Source organism: Hemicordylus capensis, chromosome 4, assembly GCF_027244095.1.
Source record: "Hemicordylus capensis ecotype Gifberg chromosome 4, rHemCap1.1.pri, whole genome shotgun sequence".
NCBI classification, from domain to species: Eukaryota; Metazoa; Chordata; class Lepidosauria; order Squamata; family Cordylidae; genus Hemicordylus; species Hemicordylus capensis.
This window is the reverse complement of record NC_069660.1, coordinates 231075213-231082970: the sequence shown is the minus strand read 5'-3', so window position 1 is coordinate 231082970 and position 7758 is coordinate 231075213.

Sequence of the window (7758 nt, the reverse complement as noted above, 5' to 3'; positions counted from 1 at the left end):
TGACATAACTAAACTAGGAAAAGCAGAATGGAGTAAGCAAAAAGACTCCCCAATAAGCCAATGCGTGAAGAGCCAAAAATCCCTACTTGGCCCTCAAAAGGATGACCAGCTAAAACCCATTCTGCACTTAGGGTGGGAGGGAGGGAAAGAGAACTAACACCGGACTGAGCGTTTGGGGCGGGGATCGGCAAACAGCTCGTTAAAACCCCGCCCCCAAACAGAGCGACCAATGCCAGCTCTCCTGGGGCTGCCCGTGATGGGATGGGACAAAATACCCTCCCGGCAGCACGAGGCTTGGGAAGGGGCATTTCTACCTTTGCCCTGGCAGAAGCACAGAAAATAGATGCAAGCAGCCGGACACATACCAAGGAAACATGCATGTTTGCAGCTCTACTTGACTGTGCTTGCCACTGAAGTAGACTATGCTTCTCAACACAATTGCAGAAAGAGGCCTGGGAAGTAAGAGTGGTGATTATTACAGGTTATATTTGTGGCCAGCATGATGAACTGTGTCATCAGTTGCTCTGCCCTCTACAACCACTCCACAGCTACTCCAACAAGAGCATGGGGGAGATTGAGTGACAGGATATTGATCCCATTCACACAACCTGAGCTGCCTGGGGTAAACTCGGAAGCTTGTGTCATCTGGAGCACCTGGAGACCACCAGGTCCAGCTGCTCCAGACCTGGGTACACCAGCTTCTCTACCCAGGTCTTTAGGCTAGATGGTTTGCACAATTGCCCCAGGTAGCTGGGCTCCTGACTGGCTCACCACCATTTTAGGCAGAAAACGGGGGGGGGGGAGCAGAGTAGCTACAATGCTGAGAGCAATACTGCTCATGCACTGCATTCTGGGTCCATGGAGGGCCCAGCACAAGCTTTTCCCCTCCCGCAGGTACTCTGCTGTTCGCCACCCCAGAGTTTGTTTGGGTACGCGAGTGGCAGAGGTTTGTGGAAAGTCTTCATCATCTGCAGTAAGTCAGGTAGGAGCCTGACTCCCCTGCAGCCCTCCCCAGTGCAATGGTAAGCGTTCATGTGAACAACCTTATAGCCTTCCAATTAACGGATGAGGCCTATGATGCCACATAATATCGAGCTGAGGTCCATTGTGATGTGTGTGTACATGTGCGCACCTGTTGTTACTTGACTGAATGTATCACATGTCTGCACAAAGCAGAGGAGATATGGAGAGAAGAGAAAGCAATGCATTAAATTCCATCGATAAATGCTTGAATGCCTCCTGTCAAAAACCATTAGTGACAAGTGCAAGAGGACAATGACTTAGAGAGCCATAATTCCTATCTAATTCATTTTCAATGAGAACACCAGACAGACCATCCAGAGACTGGAAAGCAGTCCACACAATACCCATGACTGAGAAAGTTGGGAAGGAGACAAGTAACACAAAGAAAATTGGAATTTTGATTGACAAAAGATCTCATATCTTTTGATTGATTGATTAAGTGCCGTCAAGTTGGTGTCGACTCTTAGTGACCACATTGATAGATTCTCTCCAGGATGATCTGTCTTCAACTTGGCCTTTAAGGTCTCTCAGTGGTGCATTCATTGCTGTCATAATCAAGTCCATCCACCTTGCTACTGGTCGTTGTAATCTTCTCTTTCCTTCAACTTTCCCCAGCATTATGGACTTCTCAAGGGAGTTGGGTTTTCGCATAATGTGTCCAAAGTATGATAGTTTGAGCCTGGTCATTTGTGCCTTGAGTGAAATTCTGGATTGATTTGTTCTATGATCAATTTGTTTGTTAGGGATGTGTGAAACGATTCGGGGACGAAATGATTTGTTCCCTAATCTGGCCGATTTGGGGGATTTGTAGACAAAACAAATCACCCCTGTTCTCAATTGCCCAGATCCACGTACAAAACAAATCACCCCCAATTCAGATTTTAAAAAAAATCAGACATTCAGACCTCCATTTTGTGGCCAACGTGGGTTAGGTAGTAGTGCCCAATGGGTGGAAGCTACCACCCAAATTTCAAAGAAAGTGGACAAAGGGGTGTCCAAGGAGAGTGGATTTGCTACCAGAGAATCTACTCTCAGAACACCTCAGAAACAACAAAACCCAGTGCCCTATGGTCTTGTGGGTTTGGGGATGGTTGGCACCCTAGGTGCACTACTCCACCACTCTTTCTGGGACACTCTGGTGCCCCCCAAGTGCAGTTACGGGGCTGTTGAAATCCCCATTATTCCCAATGGGGGGAAACTTAGATGCGCAAACTTCAGAAATTCTTTAAATATCACCCCTTTCACCAATTTATTTGAAATCTGGATGGTAGCAGGCACCCATTTGGGCACTACCACCTGACCCACTATTCTGCCCCTGAACCCCCTTTCTGCCCCATCTGCCCCAAAGACATGCCAACTTCAAAAATTCTTTAAAAATCACCTCTTTGCCCAATTCCTTTGAAAACTGGGTGGTAGATCCCTTGCACCCATTGGGCACTACCATCCATCACAACCTGCTCTGGGCCACCCTGGTGCCCCCTACATTGAGTTATAAGGCTGCTGAAATCCCTATTATTTCCTATGGGAAAAAGCTTTAAAAGGCACCAATTTAAAAAATTCTTTAAATATCACCCCTTTGCCCAAATTCTTTGAAATTTGGGTGGTAGCTTCCACCTATTGAGCACTACTTTTGGCCCCAGGACCCTTTTTTAATCCTAACTGATTCAGAGGGGGGTCAGATTCGGACCCAAAACAAATTGGGGGGTGTTTTGATTCGGATACAAATTGAAATGGAAAAAATCAATTTGAGCACACCCCTATTGTTTGTTTTCTGGCTGTTCATGGTATCCTCAAAAGTCTTCTCCAACACCAAAGTTCAAAGCATCAATACTTTTTCTATCTTGCTTCTTCGAAGTCCAGCTTTTGCATCATTTTGAATGAGATGTTATGCTGAAAGTAGATTCTCTGGTAGGAAATGAGAGAATCCACTCTCAGCCCCCTTGGGATTTTCTTAATGAAAGGCGGAGTATAAATTTAACAATAATAATAATTTCCTACTCTCAGAACACCTCAGACACTGAAAACTTGTTAAAACTTGGCTTTTTACCCAGGCTTTTACATAATCGTTTTTACTGCTGCTTCTGTGTGTTTTTATCTGTTGTATTGTTTTTATGCCTGTATTTTAAATGTGTGTGTGTGTGTGTGTGTGTGTGTGTGTGTATAGATAGATAGATAGATAGATAGATAGTTTGATGTTTTATTGCCTTTTTATTGTATGTTTTAACTTTTGTAAACCGCCTTGGGGTTGTCTTTTAACGAAAGGCGGTATATAAATGCAACAATAAATAAATAAATAAATCAGCAAAAACCAATGCCCTATGGGCTTGTGGTTTGGGGGATGGTTGGCACCCTATGTGCCACACAACCTGCTCTAGGCCACCCTGGTGCCCCCCAAGTGGAGTTTTGGGGCTGCTGAATTCCCCATTATTCCCTATGGGGGGAAAGCTTAAACTTCAACAACAACAAGCCAACTTCAACAAAATTTTAAAAGTCTCCCCGTTCACCAATTTATTTGAACTATGGGTTGTAGCAGGCACCCATTGGGGCACTACCACCTTACCCACTCCTCTGCCCCCCAGACCCCTTTTCTGCCCCAAATCTGCCACAAAGACATGCCAACTTCAAAAAATTGTTAAAAAATCACCCCTTTGTTCAATTCCTTTGAAATCTGGGTGGTAGCTTCCTTGCACCAATTGGGCACTTGCACCCACCACTACCCACTCTGGGCCGCCCTGTTGCCCTCCACGTGGAGTTATGAGGTTGATGAAATCCCCATTATTCCCTATTTTAAAAAAGCTTAAAGATGCACCAAGTTTAAAAAAAAATATTTAAATCACCCCTTTGCCCAATTTCTTTGAAATCTGGGTGGCAGGTTCCACCTATTGGGCACTACCACCCACCCCACTCTTTTGCCCCAGGAACCTCTTTTTTGCCCCAAATCAATTCAGATTTGGATTCAGAAATTTTGGGTAGAATTTGAATCTGGGGTGATTGGGGGGCAGATTTGGACCCAAAACAAATCAGGGGTGATTTGGTTCAGGCACAAATTGAATTAAAAAAATTGATTTATGCACATCCCTAGAATTCTGTTGTTTGGTTGTATTCAAAAACTAATTATTAAGTGCATATCCATTGATTGTTATTCTATTCATGGAGAAATTGTAGAAAATACAAAAAAAAATCATGGCAGGATCACATTGCCATTGTACAAGAACCCTTTCCATTGCATGTTTAATTAATATATATACATACCTAGCAGTACTGAGTCAGTAGCAGGCTTTCTATTAATGTTGATATTTAAAATAACATAGAAGGTTTGGCCTGCTGAACAGTAGCCATGCATTGACTTTAGCTGGCTTGTTCCTACTAAATTACTAAATATGTCTTCATGTAGTATATACTATACAAATCTGTGATAGAAGCAGAGTGGTTCCTCTGGATGGTTCTTAAATTGTTTATTTTTGCTCTTAGAAATGAAAAACCTCAAATAACAGGGTCATCTGCTATGTTGCCATACATTTCCACAAGGAAGAAGGATTTAGTTTAGATTGATTCCTGCATGTTTGATTGTATTTTGAAACAGATGGTAAAGGAGGAAATTGTATTCTGATGCAATAATAACAACAACAACAAGGCAGAGAAGGGGAGAGATAAATATTGAAAATGTAAATAATTACAGAAATCAGAATATACAAGATTTATTAAAAAATCAGGGAGCTAGAAGAGATTTGGCTCTGGGGAAGTGTTATGGCATCCAATGTAATATTTCTCTCCTCTGGGATTTCCTTTTGGATTTTTTAAAATCTATATGTAGATCTTAAGCTTTATTTTTGTTTGTTCCATAATTAACATACAGTGAGGCTGTTCACACGCAGGCAAAACCAGGCTAGTGAAGCCAGGCCCAGTCTTGCCTGTGCGTGAGAATTGGCAGGATCACACCCGATCCCAGCAGTACCTCAGCAGCAAACCCACCAAGCTAGTCACCCTCTTAAATGGGGTTAAGAGAGCAAGCACTCTCTTTAACCTACTCTTCTGATTGTCAGATTGGGATACTGAGGGGTTTCCAACTGGCATTGGAGGAATCCCCATAATGCACCACATGATGGGAGTTCCAGGGGTGGGGCGATGCCTCCCAACACCCTGACCCTCTGCACTGCAGAGAAGGCAACTGCATGTCTGGGTGCGCCTAGACCAACAGAGAGGATCGTCTATGGGGGAGGTAAACTTTTTGAGGCTTCCTCCCATGACCCTTCAAGCCCTTTCTCATGGAAGGGGCTTGTAATGAGGTCATTCACACAATCAAAAACTGTGTTCTACCTGGGTTTGGCAGCTGTGTGTGCTCCCAATTTTTGGTTGTATGGAAGCAAGGTAAGAGGAAAATCTGGGTAGAAGTGATTGTGTGGAAGCAAGAGAGGAGGAAACACTACCCAGGTTCCTTGCTTCCACACAATCACTTCTACACAGGTTTTCTTCCTACCTTGCTTCCACACAACCAAAAATTGGGAGCATATACAGCTCCCCAACCAGGATAAAACACAGTTCTTGATTGTGTGAATGACCTCAATATTTTACTTTAATTGTCTTTCCTCTAAATGAATGTTTTTCCATTTTGTATATTATTTGTAACCACTTAAGCTTGCACTCTCGGCAAAATCACCCAAGTATGTGTACATAATCATTTTGCATTGGCTTAGAGATCATCATTACTTAATTTCACTGGGAATGATACAGACAAAGCTCAGCACTTTACACCTTGTTAATTGAGGGTTGCAGATATGCTGGATAGTTTTGTCCTTCACTGTCTGTTTTGTTCACTATCAACATCATTATTTCTCTGTTACTCATTCTACACAGAACACACAGTACGGTTTTGTTGTGCTCCATAATATCCAGGTGTTCTTGCTTATATTTTCATTCCTACCTAACCAAAGAGCCATGTTTGAGTTCTAAAACACCTCTCCAGCAAAAGAAAAAAAACATCTGCACAGACCTTTTTACAAGCTGTGCAAAAATGTAATAATGATGCTTCTCTAGCACTGAGCACAGGCTTCAGGGACAGTCCCTATTTTCTGGATTCTATCCCTGTAAATCACTGTCCCTATTTTGTCCCTGTTTTTGTTGCTTGGGGATGCCTTGTTCAATATCTCTCATCTGAGTTGGCATTCTTTGGGATCCAGGTCTCTGCCCCAGGCTCTCTAGGAATTAAATCTCCTTGATCTTCATCTCCCTAGTACACCTGCATGTAAATGGGTGCACAACACTAGGACAGTGCACATTGCACAGCATATAGTTAGAGGGATCTAATTTTCAGCAATGTGTAACAGAGTGTGGGGAGGAGACAATAATCCATATGAGCATTGGTTGATACAAGGATATTCCTCTTTTCATCTGTGAAATATTGGAGGCTATGAGCTTGGCTCATCTGCTTTTATTCATTCATTCATTCATTCATTTTCTTGATTTATATACCGCCCTTCCAAAAATGGCTCAGGGCAGTTTTGTGGTCTGCAGTAATATTCTCTGCATGTACATTCTCGTCTGCTTTTCATCTGTGGTATGCTTATAGTCAGAACCATATATCATGTATCCCAGGTTGCTTGGTTAGCTCCCTGACAAATTCACATGCATGTTGCTCCTTTCACTGGTGAAGTGCTGGAGGGTATACACTAAGGCCTGCATGTGCAGTTCTTTTTAGATAAGAATGCACATGCACCTACCAAAGGGATCATTAATGCTGTTGTAATTTTTTTCCCAGACATAGGAAGCTGCCTCAAACCAAGTTGGATCATTGGTCCATCTAGCTTAGTATTGTCCATACTGACTGGAAGAGGCTCTCCAAGGTTTCAGACAGGAGTCTTTCTCAGCCCTCTCTGGAGATGCCAAGGACTGAAGCCAGGACTGCCTGCATGTAAGGATGCAGATGCTGCTCTACTGAGCAATGGCCTCATCCCCTCAGGGTAATATCTTTCAGCAGACAATGTTCTGCTGAAAGGAAGAGATCATATGTAGTAGTAACCCTTCCAAAGGTAGAGTGCTTAGCAAAGGGGACAATTCATGCATGGTACCACAAGACCAGGTCTCCTCCCCAGTCCCAAGCTGGCTAATAATATTATACTATAATCACAGTTCTAATGTAACAAGAGGTACTATGCATTTTATGTATTTATTAAAAGCATATATTCCCCACTTTTCTACTTCATCTTAGTGTAGGCTGGCTTACTACAAAAATGTCTTTTAAAAAAACATTTAAAAGCAAAAGGAAACAGAAGAGAACAAACAAAAACCAACAGATAACAGCAAATGACAGAGTGTCAAACAGAATCCAGCCAGACAGCCAGAAAGGGAGTTCCAAAGTCTAGGTATGGCAACAGAGAAGATCTTATCATCCTGTACAGAACAATTTGTTATGGGGCAGCTAACAAATAAAGGAGGAGACGGAGACGCAGAAGGATAAGCATTCTCACCAGACTAAATTTAAATGGCAGCAGGGTATGCGAGAGGGCTTTCTTCCCTTCTCCATCTTACAGCTGCATTCTGAAGAGACACTCTTCAATGACAACCCATATCGAGAACTCTGCATAAATGAAATATTAATGTAACTAGGGAATCTGTAATTATCTTTCTTCTCCAGAAATACATGTGTTTGGTGCAGCAGCCTACAGAGAATGAAAGCACTCCTAGCCACAACTGCCACCTGAGAATCCAGGAAAAAGGGTTCAGGTTGAACAGCCCTAA